Source organism: Corvus hawaiiensis, chromosome 26 (genome assembly GCF_020740725.1).
Source record: "Corvus hawaiiensis isolate bCorHaw1 chromosome 26, bCorHaw1.pri.cur, whole genome shotgun sequence".
NCBI lineage: Eukaryota > Metazoa > Chordata > Aves > Passeriformes > Corvidae > Corvus > Corvus hawaiiensis.
The window spans coordinates 29,308,697-29,331,494 of record NC_063238.1 but is presented as its reverse complement, the minus strand read 5'-3'; the positions used below and the strand labels follow the sequence as shown (position 1 = coordinate 29,331,494).

At 38.8% G+C, this 22,798-nt stretch overlaps 1 long non-coding RNA gene across 1 annotated transcript in view; it reads right to left on the bottom strand.

Moving 5' to 3' along the window:
- Positions 1–21,913, bottom strand: part of LOC125317222 — a 31,121-nt gene extending 9,208 nt beyond the window's left edge. Inside the window, exon 1 of the long non-coding RNA XR_007199980.1 lies at positions 21,578–21,913. This is a non-coding gene — a long non-coding RNA (uncharacterized LOC125317222). The remainder of the gene's footprint in view (positions 1–21,577) is intronic.
- Between the last annotated feature and the right edge of the window lie 885 nt (positions 21,914–22,798).

Below are 22,798 nucleotides of genomic sequence, written 5' to 3'. Positions count from 1 at the left end.
AAAAGAAACCCTAAGGCAACAGTAAATATGATTGCTAATCTGGTTTAAAACCCAGCAGAAAAACTGACCTCACTCAAGCTGCACCTCTTCCCTTGCCCCTTTTCAACAGCAGGGGACAGACCCCAAGTGGGAATCACATTTCCTGAAAAACTCACAATAAACACAACAATATCAATAAAAGAAGGCACCAAAGAGACAATGCTCTACCCACAAGTGAGTATTCACCACCCAACAAACAAAAACACTTCTGAGAGAGATGGGGACGAGAGAGGAAGAGCCTGGCACTGTTTTGTAGACAAAGGCAAAATGCCATCTGTCCCCACGCAGCCCATCACATGGCGCCCGGGAGAACAAAGGCAGCATGAAGGACAGGCTCTTCCTGCTCACCTGCCTCTCCCCAGTCTGGACACAATGGAAGCCAGGGACAAAATAAAACCTGGGCAGCCGTTTCGAATGAGGAGTATTGCAGCCAAGCTGCTCACTCTACACTGCCCAGCCAGCTCCCTCTCAGCAGCTGTGGGGGTGCGGGTGCTGGTGTGGACTGGAGCTGCTCCAACCTGTAGTGGGCAGATTTATCCCAGTGCTGAGCAGCCACACAGTCCTGATCCTGGCCTGGCACATACCTCCCACAACAACAGCCCGACAAAGAGATGGACGCCCTTCCTCTTCCAGCCCCCTGGCGCTTCCTGCTGAAACCACGGCCCCACTGTGACTTGGGTCATACAGAATTAGACAGTGCTAGAAACACCACCCCTCTTTCCCTCTGGACCCAGGACAACTGCAATAGCCTTACACCTTTTGATATTATCAGAAGAGTTTTCTGCATTGGTTTTATTTTAATTTTTGTCAGTCATAGAAAACATAAAAAGTCTCTATGTTGTCATCTTTGGGGAACTTCACTTGGCTGAGGAAATTGTTTCTCCAGTGCAAAGGTTTCATCTTTTCATCTCAGCAAAAGTTTCTGAATTTATCTGGTGCATGGTCAATAAGACAAGAATTAAAAGACACTACCATTTCTAAACTAGATCAATTGTGTACTATTGCATTAAATATTAGTCTCTATTTAATCTTAAAGTGGCCCAGAGATATCCATTTACAGTATATTTAATTTTATAAATGTTGCTCTAATTATATATATTAATTCCTGTGAAGCAGAATTGTAAGCGCCTAGAAAGCTGTGTCAGCAAAGGCATCATGTGTTTGAAAAAACAATATGTGACACATCTGGCTGAGTTACAATACCAGTATCACTGAAAAGATCTTGAAGCAGTGGAGAAACCACAGCATCTTGTCACAGCCTCAAAGGCATTAACAGCTTCACCTGGGACCCTCACCCACCGTTGCACACAGACCTAGGACACCATTTCATCTCAGCTCTGGGGCTATTGCATCTCCCCAAACAATGCTGTAGAAGCACCAGTCTGCAGCCCTGTCCTGGTCCCCTGGATATACCCCCCAGCACTATGATTTGGCTTGCCTTCATCTGTCCTTGATTTCTTCTCCTTCTGCTCCCAGGTGAGATCCTGAACGTGGTTCATCGCTAGGCCTACTGATAGACCCTGTCACCTGTACTCAGCTCTGCCCCTGTGTTCAGTCCTTGCAGGATTTTCTCCCACCATCATCAGGAAAATGGCCTGCACAGAGCCAGCATTGGCTCTCAGATTCCCATCCCTTCAGTCCCTCACTTCTCCCTGGCACTACACTCTTAAAAAATCTTTACCTTTATGTAGTCTGAATTCCTCTAGTTTTCGATTTTTGAAGGCAGTTTTTGTTGTTCTGTAGTCCGCTAAGCTATCTTCTTTTCTGTTACAAGCAACTAGAGATCCAATGTTTATTTTTACTATTTCTCTTAAGTAATAATGCAGAGGTAGATAAATAAAAATAGGTTGGATTTTTTCCCCTTATGTGTCTGTTTTTATTGACCATGCCACAGATTTTGTGGTACAACTTGATACAAAATGTTACGAATGCTACTAAGAATTGAATTTTGCTTATGGCTATGGATGAATGAGCAGGATTGTTTGAGGATTTTCCTACAAAAACCTCTGAAAACTATTATTTTCCAACGACACCATAGGGATGAAAAACACTATTGGTTCTGCTACTACTATAGACAAAGGGATTTGGTGACACACAAATGTTACTAACACTTTTGAGTCTGTACTGAGCTAGAAACCAAAGTATGGTACTAGAGGGCACAGACTTGCTAGAAACATCACATTTTTGCATCAGGCATAAAAACATTAAATCAATGATTGTGAAAGTCTCATATTTGTGCAGACTTGAAAAGCATTAAAAAAAACCCTTTGGAAAATATTTTACCTTCTTGTACTGCAAATATCCATTTCCATCTTTTTGCTAGGTTTCTGAAATCCTGGAATGTGGTAATGTGGTTGTATGTTTTAATGGTTTAACCCAGTTACTCCCTTGCCCCCATTCCCAGTTGGTACACCCCGAACTCTAGCCACTTCCCCAGTGCTCCCCATATGGTTGTTCTCCTCCCCTTGTTCCAGTCAGTTCTCCATCAATCACCCAGACTCCTCCCGTTATTCCCAAAAGTTCGGTGTCCATCACCTAAGCCCTCCCTGTTTGTCCTTATATGGTCCTTGTCAATCCCCTGAGATCCTGCCCCTTCTGATACCTCCCCTCTGGAAATTCCCAAAACCTCAACGCCCCATTGGGGCATGTAATTCCTTTGCCTCCACCCCTTAAGACTATTGATCCACGTGAATGCCTATCCCTGTCCATATCTCTCCCCCAAAGACCCCTATTGGTCCCCTGTCGGGCCATCCCCGTTTATACCCTCCCTTTATAAGTTGTGGCGCTCATGGTCTGTGCTTGTGCTCCTTGGACTGCCTTTCGGCAATAAACTCGAAACTGTATCCAAAGGCAAGCCTCTCTGCAACCGTTTTATCCTCTCCCTCGTCCGGGCTGCTGACAGCCGCAGCACCTGGGGCTTCAGCTCCCCTGGGCAGAGCTGGACTCCAGAGGAGCAGCTTTAAAGCCTTGAGCCTTCGGCTGCTCCCCACTCCTGCTGCACACCGCAGGTGCTATCCAGGCTGAAGAAAGAGGTCACTGTGACACTGGAATATTTAGATGATATCTTTATTAACTGAATTTCTAATCTTATTTAAGATCATTAATTAATATTGCCTCACAACTCTCTCTCTGATATTGAGCCCTTTGTTACAACCCAAAAGAAGTCATATATGTTCATTTCAGAGATAAGGAACCTCTCATAATTGAACCATGCAGGTGCGAAAGTTGTCCTGTGCATTCCCAAGTATTTTCTCTGTAGTGCAATAATACAAGCATGTTCCTCAGGCAGGAGAGGCCCTGAGTCCGTATGTGGGTCCTTTAGTTAATCAAATTATAAATCTTTTCTGTAGAAAAGGTTCTATTCCCCTGAAGAGACTGTGGACTCCCACATAAGGGACTGTGGGGAGACACTGCAGACCAAAGCATGGAGGGCCTTGGCAGTGCCTAGCAGGCATCCTACTGTTGTAAACGAGGCTGAGACTTTTTGAAAAGAAAAGCCAACTCGTTTATTTATTAACAACTGAGAGTGGGAACCCAGGATAAGCCCACACTCTGCGCGACAAGCCAGAGTAAACCAACACACAAAAAGGACAGTGCAACCCACTGGGTGCTCACTTGCACCCCAAGTTCCGCAGGAGAACCCCAGATAAAGTCCCAGATCCGTTCTTATGCCCTCTGTTGGTTCACAATTGGTGGATTTTGGATCCTTCTTCTGATTGCCTTGCTTCCAGGGGTTCTATTGGTCTTTATCACGATGCATTTTTGTCCAATCATTTCCTGAGGGCGTCAAATGATTGGATAATCCTTTATCCAGTAGCAGTCCAAGATGTTGACATCACCTGCATGAGGTAATTTTCTAGTCCATCACATCATCAAATACCCAATTGCGTCTCCACCTGGTGCTCACACTCTGATATTACACCCGGACAGTCTCTCAATATCCTCAGTTAACGTGCTCATTTATTCAACTATCAACTCCTCTCTTTTATATCTCATCCAAACAGTGGCAATCAACACCCCAAAACCGATTCATTTATTACACTACTACACCTGGCAGAAGTAGCACTTAAGCTTTTGCAGTAGGGCTGGACACTGAGATGGACCAATTTGTCGTACTACAAATCATCTTAGGTGAGAAATTTAAGAGGGGAGGAAGAGCACGTTAGGAAATGCTGTGCTGGAGACCTGTCTGCAGATCACACAGCACAGAAGTGGTGACAGAATTTAAAAAGTGATGAGAAATAGTACTCTCACATTAAACTAAGTAAATTGAAAGGAGAAAAAATCAGCAAGTCTCACTGTCATTATCTGTAACTAAGGTTTCTGCTATGTATAATTATCAACATCATGAAGGTCATTATGGAAAAAAGGCAGCAGAAAGGGATCAGTGAACTGATAGCAAGAAGTTACTGGAATAGCATGTTAACAAATGCCCATCAGCCTTTCTGATGATTTATATTGCATTCTTAAAATAATTCAAAAGAATTTGGGGAAGTCACTTTATGAAATAATTTTTAAAAATTTACTTAAATATCTCTAGTTAGGACAGAGCTCTTCTCTACTGGTACCCACTCATGCTAGGAATAGGAATTCCTCTGTTTATTTTAACCAGAGACACTGGTCAGATTCATACCTCTATGAAGTCAATAGAAACACTTGTTATTTGGCATTATTTCTGATAAATCATCTGGCTTAATTGCTTAGAAGTTGTCAGGAAAGCCCTCCTCGGTATATTTTCAAAAACATAACTTGTATTTCAGCTGACATATGTTAGTTGACATAAAGCTATTATTTTTTGCTCTGAAAAATTGTCTATAGCCTAGTAAAAATACAGAAAATGTATCCCTTTCTACCTTTCCTAACATTCCCCTTTATGTTGCAATTGCCAGTCATCTTTATCTTTACATTATCTAATCAACTAACATAATTAAGTTAAATTTACAATATTTTTGGCTTGAAGTTTCCTCTTAACTTTAGAGAAGTGGAAAGACTTGTTTGTTCAACCTTTATTTTTCTTCTTTCTTCCCCCCTTCAAGCTATTTTATTTATATAGAAGGTATTACCTTATTCTACAAACTCTTGTCTCACTTTTATCCATAGAAATTAATGGCTTTTACAAAAGCAGCATCTAAAATTGGAACAGTGGTTACATGACCACCTTTTGCAGATCAGGTAGAAAAACACTGAGTATATTTTTCAGTGACCTTTAGTATTGCCCTATTGATCAAATCATTGTGTATTTTTGCCTGCATTCACAAGGTGTCCCTTTAAAATAATAAAATTTAAAGAAAAAAAAAAATAAATTTTTGGATTTTCAATATGATCTCACTTTGTTGATTATTTCCATGGAGAAAGAAATTATTTTACATGCTGGAAAGGTAATGATGAAGCTGTATTAAAAATGTATGTCAGAGATCCATTCTCCAATAAATTCCTTGTATTATTTCTTTAGAAATAACGTAAGAATTCTTGATACACTGTAGATATTGTGAGTGTTATACATTTCTTGTGAATAGTGTAATGATAAGCAAGAACTAATTAGATCTACTAACATGGCTTATCCTTTTTTTTTCTTTTATTATTGAAATAATTTGCCTGTAATTATAGAAAACAACAAAAGTAAGCAGTGTAAATAAATAGAGAAATTTATATAAAGATTCAGAATTATTAATTAATACAAACTTTTTAAAAATGCAGCAAATTTCAGATATTGCAAAGGAGAAAATAAATAAGGAAAAAATTCTATTTAGCCAAAAATTTTCAAAGGGTTGTCACACTAACATTGTGGAATTTTCTATTAAACACTTACAAACAATTTGACTTCAAGTACAAAATACAAAGTTATTTAGATAGGAGGACTGTCCACTTTTAGTGCCTTCAGTACTGAATAGACTTGAGCAGAAGAAATTAATTGCTTTATTTAAGAGAAAGAATAAGTTATCAGTTAATGCCATTTTTTGAAGCTGCATCATAACAAAATTCTTTTTTGTGGATGGGGCTTCACACCTAGAAATGTTTAACAATGGAGAACATTTATGTTAGGTGAGGTTATGGTACAGATGCACAGTATGTATTATGACATGAGAAATAAATCCTTTATCTGGATGCTCATGCTGCTGTTCTATTCTCAGTGACAGGTTTTACTGAAGGATTTCTCTACCTTTTCTTTTTTTTTTTTTAAGAGTTTAAAAATGATAAAAACAACACCTACTTCAATGAAAATTGAAGCCAAAGTTTATGTTCGAGAAGATCAAACAGACCCCTTGGTGGCCAGTGCTATGAACCTTGATGTTACAGTTTGCATCTTGGGATTTGGCTTTGGTTTTAAAAGTCTTGACATTTCTGACATCCAGTGACATTCAGCACAACTTCACTGAATTATGACAGAAACTAAACTATAACTGAAACTAAGAGCACATGCCAATCATTTATTGCCTTTTTTACCAGTCCATCTTTACATGGATTTTGACAATAAAATAACACTAGTTGAATATGGCCACTGTTACAAGCACCATTGCATTGGGTTTGCGTGGCAAAGTTTTGTTAGTGGGCCTACAGGGGTGGCTTCTGTGAAAGCTGCTGGGAGCTTTCCCCAGGTCTGATGGGGTCAATGCCAGCTTTGCTGACCAAGGCTGAGCCTATCAGTGACAGTATTAGCACCTCAGGAATCATGTATTTAAGAAGGGAAGGAAAAAGCTGTGGAACCACAAGACTGAGAATATGTAAGAGAAACAACTCTACACACACCAAGATCAGTGACGAAGGAGGGGAAGGAGGTGCTTCAGGTGCTAGAACAGAAATTCACCTGCAGCCCCTAGAGGATCCCACATTGGACAGGTAGATGTGCCCAAAGGATGCTGTGACCCTGTGGGAAGCCCACTCTGGGCAGGCCCCTGGCAGGGATCTACAGAATCATGGAGAGAGGATCCCACGCTGGAGCAGGCTTGCCAGCGGTAATTGTGACCCTGTTTCTGAAGCTTGTTTCTGAAGGACTGCACCCTGTGGAAGGGGATCATGCTGGAGCATTTTGTGAAGAACTGGTTCCCATGAGAGGGACACCACACTCGAGCAGGTGAAGAGTGTGGGGAGTCCTCCCCTTGAGGAGGAAGGAGCAGCAGAGAAAATGACTGATGACCTCAGCCCCCTGTTGGAGCCCTGTTGCAGCAGGGATTTCTGCAAAATGTATAGACAGCGAGGCCCATGGAAAGAAATAGGGACCGATTCTTGATGGAAGTTTCAGAGATGTTTATTTTCCAGCCACATGTCTGGGGGACTGCCGAAGAGCTCTGGCAATCACGGGACCACCAGGGTCCTTCCCGGGCAGGGGAACACAAAACAACCAGTGGGGAACAGGATTGACCAGGGAGTAGGGAAACCCTGTGGGCTGTGCCTCTGCTCCAGGGTCTCCTCCCCCCAGACCCCATGCCAGGGGGGAGGGACCCCAACAGAGCCCCATCCAGCCTGACCTCAGATGGGGAACCCAGAATTTCCCTGGGCAACATGGTCCAGTGTCTCACCAGCCTCACCATAAAAAATGTCTTCTTATGTCCAATTTAAATCTACCCTTTCTGTTTAAACCTATTGTCCCTTACCCTGTTATAGAGGCCTTGGAAAGAAGTCTCTCTCTGTCTTGCTTGTACTTTTCCTTTATATATTGAAGTCCTCTTTATACAGACAGCAGCAACATAACCATAAATGCAAATAATATTTTGCTTTTTAGTCTAATGCTCAGTCCAGTTGATAACAACTCCACATCACACTTTTGCAGAGATCAGGTTCAAGGCTTATTACTGTCTTCCATTGTCCTCCACTTCTGTGTAAAGTACAGAAGATTTACCTATCAGAAATGAGTAGGTAAATCATTGTCATGAGAGAAAATATGTTAGATTAGCATAGGAAAGTTGGTTTTTAAGTTTTATATTAAGAACGATTGGTTTAGAGTTGCCCACAATGAACAGAAGGTGGGTAGCTGAAAAACCCGATTAAACAAAAGACAAAATACAGATTTTTTTTTTTTTTTTCTAGGAGAAAAGATGAGAAAGAAAGGACAAAAATAACCAGAACATAAGAGAATAATATCCTTAGGCTGGAAGACATATCAACTCCCTGTGTTACACACGGAGCACAGAATGTCTTCATGCTCACACTCTGTTTCAAGCTGATAGAATTTATGGATGATAAGTTCGATTCCCAAGGACAATGTTTATAGAAGTAGTCTACAAGTTGAATTTCAAGGAGTCCATTGGCCTTATTTATTCTGCTCCAATATGGCAATCTTACTCATATCATCCACGAATCTGTCAATTTGGAACTTAATTTTTTTCATGTCATATTAGCTTGGAAATTTTATGTACTACTGGAAAAGTAAAACTAGACAATCTAGAACAGTATTTTCTAGAAGAGTATTGCTAGTAGATAACTTACTAATAAACACACCAAACTGGATGCATTAATGAAAGAACTCAGTATTTATTTATTATTTATTTATGTTATTTATATTATTTATATTATTTATATTATTTGTATTATTTATATTTATTATGGGTTTTGTATTTTTATTTATACTTACAGATTTAATATCAGATTATATAGAATATATATAAGTATCAGATTTTCTAATTTGACACTGTTTCTAAGAATTTATTATTCTAATTCACTCTTTGTGAAAATTAAAATTATTTGAAAAAAAAATTTTAAGTCTAGCAAATAAAAAAAATTAAGTTAAATTCCTTATAAATTCTCTAAATGGCAGATAGTCTAGCATTTCCAAGTTGCTGACCTCCAAAAGAAGTGTTCTTACTGGCACTAATTCTTTACTCATTCAAGTCAGCAAAAATAACTTTGTGCTGGTTTTGATTCTTTAAGTGAGCAACACAAATAGTGCCCTTCTTCATATTTATAAATATTATTGATCAATCTTCTTGTCTTGCTATACAATTATAAATGTTTAGAGGTGTGCATTGGCTCTGATGGACATCTTGCTAAGAAATTTTTCAAATTTTGTGGAGTTGGAAGAAGCAGTGTAACATACACTAGATGTTCAAGACAGTCTTGAAGTTATATTTCAGTCTTGAAATGTCAGGTAATGTGGGGGGAGCAGTCTGTCTGCACTTACTTGTTGTTCTCAGCTTAGCAGTTTTATCTGTTTCTGCTGAACCAGATTTATATGTATAAGTTTTGAAGAAACTAGTTTTAGAAAAATCTTTCTCACTGAACAATTTAAAACATAATAATAAAGAATTCAAGATGTTTCTTTTTTTCTTCTGTAAAACATACCAACAATTTGTACCCTGTTTGGAAGATATTAATGAAGTCAAAGTGCTAACTACATAAAAATATTGAACAATAGAGAAAAAAAAAATCAAAAAATTAACATGACTATTTCTCATTTAAAACATAATATGAACTATTATTTGAACATTGCTGATAGAACATTAATTTTGGTTTGCAAATTTGAGGACTTGATTAGTGCAACACTGAAAGTACATTGCTCATATTCACTAATATGTAGCAACTGCTTTTTATTTGACTTAATCAGCAAACCATTCCAGCTGTCAGAGGCAAGATTATCTGTGCCTCAAAATACTTGAACATGCTATCTTTAGGATATTAGTTTCTGGTAAGTAGTTTAAGAATCTACTGGGTTTAATTAAATCCTTATGGTTGCTCTCTTTGAGAAGCAGATTCTCAAAATTTTTTTTCAAGTATTTAAGAGAACAGGCTACCAACACAAGACAGCTATAAAAATATATCAGTTGTGCTTATTCCTGCAGAAGATCCTGAAAAGAACTTGGCCAGAATTGTCAGAACACAGCTAGAGATCCTGTAGAAGAATGATGCCTTAGCTGCTAGTTGCAAGTCCTCTTCACTATATATATTTTCAACAGCTTTATATTTTTAATACAAGAAGAAATAACATAATGGCGTTTTTCAAGTATGGCCCACCTACTACCCCACTATGCTTTTTTCTTAATTGAGAAATGAAAGAGGAACATTGAAAACTATATTAAAAATACTCAAATATAACTGTTTAGATCTTATACACAGTACTTATAAATAAATAAGAAGCTCAGAAAAGTTACATCTTGTACATAAAATTACTTGCATTTTAGTTTATCTGGAAGAAATAATGAATAGCCAAAAGAAATAGTCTACAGTGAAAATTCAGGAAGAATTGCAACTGTAAAAGAGCGAATGATGTGGCTGGAATAAATTAATTAGAAATAATATCTCTGTTATTTCTCAGAATATAGCATTTTTAATATCTGCATTGTCCGTGTCCCTCCATGATTCATTATAATTTAACTTTCCTAGCTAAATATTATTGTACTTAAAATTTTTGCAGAGGTTGAGTGGGCTGATAAGCGTTACATAGTAGCGATAAGCATTTTAGAGATGCAGGGTAAGCATGGTGTCCCGCAGTCGGATATCAAAACTAGAGTCTACAGAAGAGAGCTAATCCATCTTCTTGCACTAGCTAAATCCCACTGTTACTTCATTCCTCTCAGTGCAATGATTAATGCCTCTCCTGTTTATCACATGCATCCAAATAATGATACAGACCTATAAGCAAATTATATGAGGGAACCTAGAGATGTCCTCTACTCAGTATAAATGTCTGTCTGTTTAGCTAATACATAATGGAGGGCAGTTGACTCCTGAATTGAAGCTACTACTGAGAGCGTTCAAATAATAATGCAGAAATCTGATGTATATTTATTATGTATGCATGATTAATAGGTGTATTTGTATATTTATTGACTGAGCTCAAAAGGCATAACCATATCACCATATTCTTCTAATTTAACATGGATTTTCTTAAGTGTTCTATGCTACTATGTAATACAAGTACGACTGTTCAGAAATAAGAACAAAGTACGTTGCATCTAGAAGAATATAAATTGATATTTGGTAAAAAATACAACCTAATCTGAGTTGTGCAAATCCTGCAACAAGGCAGATGGTATTTTTATTTTTTTTTGTTTACACATAAAATGCTCTTATTTATGGTTCATTACCTTTATACTTACCAGCTAGGTTAAATTAATGGATTTAAATGCCCTTTTTACAGACTTTGTTCTCATTGTTCTCTGTGTTTGTTTGTTTTTTCTTAATTTGTAGTGATTCTCTTTTTGGTATTGGATGAGACATTGTGCTATCTCTTTCATCTCTCAAATATGTATTTGATTAATATCCAATTCAGCATCCAGGATGATAGACTTACATATAATAGATATATTTAAATGATAAAAAATCGTTAACATACTAGAAATTATCTCCATGACCATGGAAAAAAAGTCTTCACTAAAAGTATTTTGTAAAAAAACATGTCCATGGCCTCATACAGTCTGTAAATGCTGTCAAATATTTGTCTGTAATCTGATAAGTGGAACACTACATTATATATAGAGACAGAGAGATACATAGATATAGATATATAGACATATAGATGTAAATATAGATATAGACATAGATATAGATATATTGCAATTGTTAACTGTTGACAAAGAAATAGTAATCTGGGGAGTGAAGGGAGGAAAACCCCCCAAAAAAGCCCAACCACATAGATATTAATTAAGAGAACAGCTAAAGAAAAGGAAGTGAGAAGGAAAAGTAATTACATGCATGCAAAGCATCAAAGAAAGACTTTGGTAGTGTTTCTGTCCTTTTAAATCTAATCTACACCTGTGGTTCCAACACCTTTCATTACTATTTTTTTAAAATATATTAACTGACATGCATATGCCCCTTTGCCCTTTGCAAGCACCCTGTCACAAATTAACAAGGCTTCCATGACAAAATGTCCCTGGGAGCAAAGTGACAGTATTGTAGTAAAAAAAGGTTGAGTCTAGTTTCTCTTGGGCAAAACTGTTAGGCGTCATTTATCCTCAAAAGTATATTTACCATTTTACATAAGATATTAAACTTTCATAGCATCTGGTGATAACACTTTAACAGAATCAGACTGCATAATTTACATCAGTTAACTACTGAATTTCATAAATTTTTTTCACCTTTCTTCTCATTATGCTTCCTTCTCATATTTCATCCTGAAATTGTTGACTTGGGTTTATGGTACCGGGGAAAGACATTCATCTTTATTTTCTTTCCTCCCATCCTTTTCTTTCTTACATTTATTTCTTTACCTTCCAAATTTACCTCCCACTTTTCTGTTCATGCTGTGTGTGTCATTTATCAATTTCAAAATAATAACACATGAATTATTGTGTAAGTATAGACATTTGTGTCCCTGACTTGCTGTTGCACAGGTTTATGTTTTCAGTTCCATCACAAAATAATATTCCTGAAGATTTATATCTCTTACATATTACAAAAGAAATCTGAATAGGCTTACTGGTGTCAAGCTCAATTGCTGATGTCCTCTCACATAGCTTCCTCTTCATAGACATTATACATGTCTAATGATGCCTGCACTGTCATGAATAATATGCTTAATCTCAGTTTAAAGGATACTTGACCTCAGCTTTACCTTAATTATATCACATTACATTTTATTCCTTTATACAGCACTTTCAGTATCAAACACTGAGAGTGTGTTTCATTTTCAAAGGCTGTCCTTCCAGCATCAAGCTACATTACTTTTTACCTTGCCAATGGCTAGTAATTGCTTGATTAGCTATACTTTCTAACTGAGCGATGAACTTTTGTCTTCAGTTATTAAATATGCTATCACAAACCCTATTCTAGGACCACAGGTATAAATTACTTTAATAAATACATGGAAATGGATGAATACTCATGTATAAATATAAATATTTAAAGTTATATGGTGAAATTCTGTTAACAACAAGTGGTTGCATATATGAATAGGTTTGTGTCCTGACTTTAGCTGAGATAGACTCAACTCCATCTCAGTAGCTAGTACAGTGCTGTGCTTTAGATTCAGTATGAGAATAATGTTGATAACACACTGATGTTTTGGTTGTTGCTAAATTGTGTTAATCCTAAATCAAGGATTTTTTTAATGCCTTATGCTCTGCTAGTGAGAAGGTATGCAAAAAAAGCTGGGAGGGGCCATGGCTGGGATAGGTGCCCGAAATTGGCCCATGGGATATTCCTTACCATAGAACATCATGCCCAGTATATAAACTGGGCAAGTTATCTGGAAGAGGGCCTGATCAGGGTGTAGGACAGGGTCTAGCAGTGGTCAGTGGGTGGTGAGCAATTTTATTGTGCATCACTTGTTTTCCCTTGAGTTTTATTTTTTTCATTATCATTATTATTATTTAATATTTTTATTATTATATCTTACTTTGTTTCAATCATTAAAATGTTCTTATCTCAACCTAAAAGTTTTACTTTTAATTCTCCTCTGCATTCCACTGGGGACAGGGGGAGGGTGCAAGCAAGCAGCTGCATGGTGCTTAGTTGCTTAGCTGGGTTTCAACTGCAACAGTCCATTTTGGTGCCCAATGTGAGGCACAACGGGTTGAGATGACAGATCTGACCACAGTGTATTAAATGAAAGTTGTTATAAATGTTCATTGCATTGGTTCAATAGTTGCTGGTTATAATGTTGATTTGTTTGCTCTCACAGTTGTGTTTTATCCCAGGGTTTTGTACTGTAATAGCAGTAGTATCTTACTTGCAGTATGTGTCCCCTGTGGTAATGTTTATTGTCCTTGGGGCTTGGGCCAGGATTATCACTGAGGGGTATTTTGTAGTATTGGCTTATGATATTTGCTGGTCAGTAAACGTATTCAGTATTGCAAACACCTCTGTACTTTGGGACTCATCTACTGGCAATGATCTGCTGGGAATGATTAATAATCATACTTGTGGCCTTTTCTCCTCAGAAAGACAACCTGTGGGGGAGATACATTTCTACATCTTCCTTTCTTTTTCCTTCCTTCTCCTCCAGGCTGAGTACCATAGTGTTTGAAAATTTTAAAGATTTTGAATATCCTTTGAACACCCTTGAAACCAACCTGATCTTTTTGCTAGGAACCAGCATGTTGCTGCATATGTTTCAGGTCTTGTTTAAGGTCAGATAGTTAAGTAAGAATATCACCCAGAGATCTTCCCAAAGGGTGGCAGGGTGTGTGGGATGGTAGGGGCAAGTATCTAGGGCAGTGGGCACCTCCAACGTGTTTGCACCTTACCCCTGAACAAGTGCAGAATCAAAAATACTAGTAAAATATTTGAAAAAGGTGTGCTGTCAACCTGGCGTCCTAGAGAGGACTCAAATCACTGCAACATGCTGGTGCCTGGCCCAGGCCTATCAAGTGATGTTCAATGCTGTTCAGTACCCTCAGGGGGAGAAGGTCTCTGGATCTGATGATAACACAGCACACACTGCAGCTATTCTAACCATTTTGACAGACAGTATGGCTGCTTTAAACCCCAGTGACAGATCTGCCACTGAACCAGAGAATCAACATGTGCCAGTGTCAGTTTCCCCTGTAACAGAAACAGAAGAAATGCATGCAGAAGTCATACTGTAAAAAAGGTTTAGCAAAAGCAGTCAAGGAGGACAAGAAGGTCAGAGAAGGAAAAGAGAATGAAGAAGCATGGCCATCACGAGGGCTATTTCAATGCCATTACCAAGGCCATTACCAAGGGCCATCACAGGAAAAGGAAGAAGAGACAGAAGAGTCAACCACCACTCAATTCCTAACCTTGAGTGAGCTGCAAGGGATACAAAAAGATTTCCTGACTGTCCCAGAGGATCTGTGCATCCTTGGCGTAGAACATCTCAGAAGAGGATATTTCAAGGACCCAAAAGGGTACTGGTGAGCTTTTGGTATAACTGCCGCAGAGACAGAGGAAATTAAACAGTTGTCTACCTTGCCTGGTCTCTTGATAGCTCTTCTGTTCTGGGGTTGCTGAAGGTTGAAGAACAGCAGGTGCCAATAACTACCACGATGACGCACTGGAGGCAATATCACACCAACCAAAACTCCATTACTCCCACCCATAAATTAATTCATTCACTGGAAAGCCAAAGTGTGATCAGCAGGACCTGCTCACACCCTTCAGCAGCCCCATATGACAGTGTGAAATTCTAATGGGGAATGGAGGCTGACAGTAGACTATCATGGCCTCAATGAAGTCACACTGCCTCTGAGTTCTGCTGCTCCAGACATGCTGGAACTTTAATACAAACTGGAGTCAAAGGCAGCCAAGTGGGGCCACAACTGATATTGCTAAAGAGTTTTTCTCAATTCCTTTTGTGGCAGTTCAGGCCACAGTTTGCTTTCACATGGAGGGGAGGTCAGTACACCTGTCCTCGACTGCCCCAGGGGTGGAAACACAGCCTGACCATCTGCCATGTACTGATTCAGACTGGAACAGGGTGAAGCTCTGGAACACCTGAAACACACTTATGATGTTATTGTGTGGAGAAATACAGCAGCAGAAGTTTTTGAGAAGGGGAAGAAAATAGTCCAAATCCATCTGAAAGACAGTTTTCCCGTAAAATAAAGAAAAGGGTCCTGCACAGGAGATACAGCTTTTTGTAATAAAATGGGAAGATGGACATCATCAATCCCAACGGATGCTATTAGTAAGATAACAGCAATGTCTCCACCAACTAATAAGAAAGAAACACAAGCTTTTTAGATGTTGTGAGATTTCAGAGAATACACATTCCAAATTACAGTCTGGTTGTAACACCTCTCTATCAAGTGACCCTGAAGAAGAGTGATTTCATATGAGGCCCAGAGCAATGACAATTCTCTGAACAAATCAAGCAGTAAATAATTAATGTAGTTAAGCCCTTGGGAAGCTTAACCCAGGCTCCAACCATGACAGCTTTGAAGTAGAGTAGGGTTCAATATAGAAAGAAGAGACCATATACCATTATACCTAATATACTATTATTCCTGACTGAAGTCAGACTGTTTACTTGTATACTGTGCAACATTTTTTCCTGGGTAGTTAGTCAGACTCCAGACTACTTTGGCATTTTTTACTATTCATTTGTATACTGAATAATGTGATAGCTCTAAAGACAACAATAGACTCCTAAAACTTTCCTCATTCCCTCAAAATTACATTACTATAATGAAATGTATTGCTTCCTAAAAAAGAAAGAACCACAGTATAAATAATTTCTTTTTCTGTTACTAAAAGTGGTTTCACTCTGTTTTATGACAAAAATAAAGGCTATAGATAATAAAAAAAGATTTTGCCATTCAACACAATGAGAATTGGCTGATTTACTCTGTAAGGATTCCAATAGATCTTTATGATGTTTTGGGAGTCATGTCCTCAGAAGAGAGACTAGGAGTCCAAATGCAAGTATCTGGCAACAAATTATATGTGGAATAGGCTGGACAACAAAGACAGGGGAAAATGTGCAATGAGAAGGAAAAGTTAAAGAAAATTATAACAATTTAAGAAAAAGTGATGGAAGTAATGAATACAAGATGTTAGGATCCGATTAGAAGAGGTGCCTGCCTGAATCAAGGTGCAAACAAGACTAGTAAAAAGAAAGCAGAGATGAAAAAGAAATGGTGAAAGTAATATCAAACAGGAAATAATTTGCAAATTAGTATAAAAGCATAGTTAACATTTCAAGGAAATATTCAAATCTAACAGGAGAATTTATAATTTTGGCTATACTCCTGTAATTCTTAACTACATATATATAGGCAAGTATAGTGGGTTGACCCTGGCTGGATGCCAGGCACCCACCAAAGCTGCTCTATCACTCTGCTCTGCAACTGGACAGGGCAGAGAAAATACAACTAAAGGCTCATGAGTTCCAAGGCCTAGGAGAGACCACTCACCAAATACTATCATGGGCAAAGCAGAGTCAGCTTTGGGATATTAATTGAACTTATTACTAACAAAATCAGAACAGGATAATGAGAAGTAAAATAGATCTTAAAAACACCTTTCCACCACCTGTCCCTCCTTCCCAGCTCTACCTCCTCCCCAGCAGTGGTGCAGGGAAACAGAGAATAGGGGTTATGGTCAGTTCATCACACATTTTTCCTGCTGTTGCTCAGGAAAAAGAGTCTTCACCCTGTTCCAGCATGGAGTCCCTCCCGTAGGAGACAGTTCTCCATTAATTTCTCCAGTGTGAGTCCATCCCACAGGCAGCCATTCTTCATGAACTGCTCCAATGTGGGTCACTCTTCTACAGGGTGCAGTACTTGAGGCACAGCCTACTCCAGCGTGGGTCCTCTATGGGGTCACATGTCCTACCAGGAAACCTGCTCCAGCACAGGCTCCTCTCTCCAGGATTCTGCAGATCCCTGCCAGGAGCCTGCTCCAGCATGGGCCTCCCACGGATTCATAGCCCTCTCTCAGGCATCCACCTGCTCCAATGTGGATTTCCTCCAGGGACTGGAGGTGGATATCTGCTCCACATGGATCTCCATGGGCTGCAGGGGCACAGCTGCCTCACCATGGTCTTCACCAACAGCGGAAGGGGAATCTCAGCTTCAACGACTGGAGCACCTCCTGCCCCTCCTTCCTCACACTGACCTTGGTATCTGCATATTTGTTCCTCTCACATGTTCTCACTCCACTCTTCTCTGGCCACAATTACATCTGCAAAAAATTTTTCTTTTCCTTGTTAAATATGTTATCACAGAGGCATTACCACCATTTCCACTATTTCTGATAGGCCCAACCTTGGCCAGCAGCACATCTGTCTTGGAGTTGGCTAGCACTGGCTCTGCTGGTCATACAGGAAGCTTTCAGCATCTTCTCCCAGAAGCCACAACATGACCCCTGGTCATGCCAACCCAATACATCAAGAGAAGAGACTTCAGGCATAAGGTCCAAGAAGAAACCATAACATGGTACAACCAGGTTCTCTGGCAGATCTTAAAAGATTTGCCTGCTGGATAAAACCACCAGGAAGGTAGTTTGATGATGTCCATTTTAAGACAGAATTTGAAACTACATTTGCAGCTATTTTTGCCTTTCCTTTCTGTATTATTGACAATTTTTCCATGTAGGAGATACTTCTTTGGCTATGGGAAAATAGCACTTCCACTAAGTTTAGATCTTAAATAAATTTGAATTAGGGAGACATTTCCTACAAAAATAGTCTTCATTTATATAGTTCACTATAATGAAGCTCGGATGCCCTTTAAGGCATAGCTTTATGTATTTTGTAAAACAGTAAGAGAAATAAACACCATACATTTATTTACTCCAGAACAATTAAAATTTATGATTGTCCTGGGTAACCCAAAATGGTTTTGTATTCCATATCTATGTGTGCCCAAAAAATTTTTACTCTCTCTTTAAAGCCCAGCAGCGTGACCAGAACCAGAATTGTGTGGCAGTCAGGAGGTACCCGTGCCCTTAAAAGGCTGGGGCACCTGAGCTCCCTCTTTTGCCTGGCAGTGTTTGCTGAAGGCAGAGGCACTTCTTTGGAGGAGGTTTCCTCCTGCAGATTTCTGGTCTCACAACCAGAGCAACTCAGAAAAACTGCATTTCGCTATTAGAAACTGTTTTTGTAGGGAACTTCGCAAACCATATCAGCAGTGAAGCATGAGCCAGTCCCAGGTGGCTGTTTCAACCCAGTGTCAGCTCTGACAGAGTGGTCCTTTCCCCTTCCAACACGCCCACAGAGCAGGGGACGTCAGCACCAACACCGGCAGAGTCTGGCGTACAGCAGGAGGAAGCGGCAGGCAGCAGCACCGACCCCATGCACGCTGGCAAGTCTTCATCTGCTAGTAGAACTGCTCTGTAAGCTCCTACATTCCTCCATCTTGTCCCTTTGTTTCCCAGAGCACATGGTTGCCTGTGGCAGGCTCCACATTGGAAAGCGTCTGATGGCATTTTCTCTTTGTCTCTGTACACACAGTCAGCAGTGGGGCCATCTTGGAAGGGGGTGGTGCCCCACCGTTTTGGGTGACCCTTCCCAAGGAATTCCTAAGATTAAGTAATTTTGTACCTAGTGATTACTCACTGTTATTTTATGCCCATTGCTGTTTCATTTGTTAGTAAACTGTTATTTTTTGCCTTACATCTTCTCCTAATAGTTGCTTATTAGTGGAAAGGGATTGGTTGAAACAAAAATGAGGAAACTCATTTTAGAGTGTCCACCTCTTTAAATTGTCTTAAACCAAGACAATGGTAAAAGAGATTCTTTCCTACTTATGTAATTATTGCCTTACAAAAAAACGGTATCTGAAAATGGAACAAAACTTACACAAAATTTCACTTATTGTAAGAGGGTAGACAATAAGAGATCACATAAAATGGAACAAGACTACTAGATAAAATAATAAAAATGAGCTTCTATTTTGGAATTGTGCATAATATTAATGTTAATAATTATTAATAATATTAATTTTTTTTAAACTAATTTATGTAATTTTTCTTTAGTTCTCTGTTGATAGCCCCAGAAAGGATCTTCTCAACTAATTACTTTCAACTAATTTTCATGAGTCCTCAAACAAAATCTCACTCAGCAACTCAATATTCTTCACAAAGCATTTCTCTTTCCCTTTCCTGAAAGCTATTTTAAAAAATAATAACAGAAGTTTCCTTCCTTGAGTTGTCACAGAAATGTTCATGGTAACTGAAATTCTATTTTGACTAAAATAATAGTGCTTCTTATCATACTTCTTTCATGAAGCTTACAGTAGGAATTATATATAGGTCAATGTTTTATCTTTACAAATTTAAAGACAGGAAAAAGAGAAACTGAAAAATGAGTCACAGTACAATGAAACCAGACACACTACCAAAAAGATATAAAAGTCAAAATTTGAATGGGTATTGAAATGCAGTAAAACATTGTTATCCAAAAAAATTTTTGTGCAAGTTCTTATATACAATTTTGTCCAATTTGCTTATATGGATAGCATAATGTGTATGTCATTATTTGCATAACTAATTAATTGTATAAATTTAATGTTATTTAAACATTCTCAAATACACTGATAATTTACAAAATAGGTAAGTCCCAGTTTTCTACCAATAGGTACACACCATCATCATTCTATATTTAGATAAATCTTAAATCCTATGTAAGAAGAATTTCCTATCAACTTTGTCGTAAACACTATTCCTTCATTTTTGAATACAGTCTGTTCTGTACACTTAGGTGTGAAACTTTCATTTTTTTGAAATGTTTATTTGTACAATATGTTCACTGATTGGCTAGTTTTACAGACAATAAGTGAAGTAATTCTGAAAGCAATCCGGATATCTTTCTTTTTAGACTAAATGACATTGTGGTCTTTTGTTGGATCCAACTAAAATCTTTGAAGAGTTGAATTCACAGGGTATGGTAATCACTATGACAGCTACTAATTTTTGGTCACCTTAAAACTTGCTTTAATTCCCTCTTTCCTTAATATTTTATGGATAAGACTAGTAAAAAACCCCCCAAGAATAAGATTAACAAAACCCAGAACACTAAGTAGGAACACCAGTAGCTACAGCTTCAATATTTTGATATATAAGAAAATGATTAAACATCTCACTCCTCAGAACTTCATAAGCACACCCATTTCGTCATCATTAGCCACTTTTTATCTTCATATTTCCTCTGTGGTACCTTTATGCTACACCCATGAGTGTGTGAACAAGTTTCACAAAATGACGAGAACAAGGAGTTGACTTGAAAAATAAACCAGCAAAATACAATTAGGCTCCACAGAATTTCTCCAGCTTTTTAGTTTGTGCAATTTGTAGTTAGTTCCATGCTATAAAGCCCAAGAAATCCCAAAATACCATATAATTAGGGCATTAGAGAACTTTTATGTGTAACGTGGGCCCATATTTCCTCAGACAAATAAAGGATTTGAGTTTATATCTTCTATGTTCCATCTAACTACTCTTTTCTTCCCTAGAGTAGGTGATTGGTACAAATTCTTCTCAGAAACATTATACTAAATATTTTTTTCTCGATCTGTTTGCCTTGTTTTTTTTACTAAATCCCTGACTCTTTAAAGGAGTCTACCTCTGTAGAAAAGAATTTAAGTCAACCCCAAAATAATCTCTTTTCCTAATAAAAACAACAATGAAGACAACAGCATTCACAATCTATTTAGCTCTCCTGAAAGCAATCAGTTTTCTTTTTTGTTTGTTTTGTTTTGGTAATTGTTATGTATAATATGTAGTCACATCAGTGAAAAATTTTTGTCACAGTCTGGCCACCAAGAATTTCTCTCTGTGATATAAGTAAAGATGTGCTGTACTTTTTCCCGCAGTAATCTTTTCTGTTTAATTATTCTGGGTATTTTAGGGAAAATATTGATTGCTGAAAATCTGTATTGCTGTTAAGAGACCTCTGTGAAAACTGAAACTTCTTACACTGAAATGTTAATTCTACTGAAGTGGTGTCTATATAAGGTAAACAAGCTCTAATCCCCACATTATTTTAAATAGTTTTATCTCTACTGGAAGATAAGCCAGTCCAATCAGCTATAAATAAACTGTTTTACCGCTAAGTGAATTAAAATAGCAATTAGACAAAAAAGCAAACAGGAAGAAAAAACAGAAATCTCAGCCAGACTCCTATTTTGTTCCTCAAGGACACATATGCCCTTGAGTCATATCAGGTTCACATGCGGTAGAAAAATACCCTTTTTCTTACCAGTATTACACATGAGGTCGATTTGTAGATTCCTGTTCCATGTTAGAGGTTGCTTGACTGGGTAGCCTGATGGAGATGAGTCCGCTGTGCTCCCTGTTTCCAGAGTCCAGCTGGCAACAAGGCTCAGCACAAAATCCCCAATAAGAACACACACACTCACACCACACTCACAGCCTGCTACATGAACAGCCTGTCACACATACACACATCCAGCATGCACACAGCTGGCTGCACAGACAACACAGAGAGAAAACTGTGCCTTACCAGCACCTATGCAAATGTACAACATTCACATAAATATGAACAGCACAGATGGCTTGATTCTTTTCCTCCACAGTAGCAGGGTTTAGGAAAGTCTTCTGGTAGGATGGTAGAAACCCAGTGAGGTAGCTGATTGGGAAAATGCAGTATGCCTTTACCAATGCCAGACTCACCTGATCACCTTCTACAGCAAAATAGCATATTCTGTCAACATGAGCAGAGCACTTGCTTACTTCGACTTCAAGAAATCATTCAGCACCATTTCCCACAGCCTTTTCCTGGACAAACTGTCAAGGCACAGCTTGGATAGGTGGTCTGTGATTTGGGTATGGAATTGCTAACAGGCTGCACTCAGTGGTTGGTGATCAATGGTTTTCACTCAGGCTGGCAGCCTGTCACCAGTAAGGTCCCCCAGGGATCAATACTGGGTCCCATAATTTTAAGTATCTTCATAAATGAACTGGATGATGGGATTGAAAGCAGCCTCACCAAGTTTGCTGATGACACCAGACTGGTGGTGAGGCAGACATGAGAAGGAAGAGGCATCTTACAGAGAGACCTGGACAGGCTGGAGGAGCAGGCGAACAAGAACTGTATTGTGAGGTTAACAAAAACACCTGCAAAGTTCTGCTCCTGGGATGACACAACCAAAGAGCCCAGAGCAGGCCATGATCTGTGTGGCTGGGGAACAGTGTCACTGAAAGGGACCTGGGGGTCCTGGGGGACAAGAAGCTTACCATGAGTCAGCAGTGTGTGTGGCTGCAACAGTGAAAGCAAAATGGATGCTGGGCTGCATCTGCAGAAACATTATTAGCAGCAGTAGAGATCATCCCATTTTACCCAGAACTTGTAAGGCTACACTTGAAGTACTCTGTTCATTTCTGGAGCCCAAAATTTAAAAGAAGATATGGACAGACTGAGGACAGTCCAGTGGAGTGTCACCATGAAGATCAAGGGGCT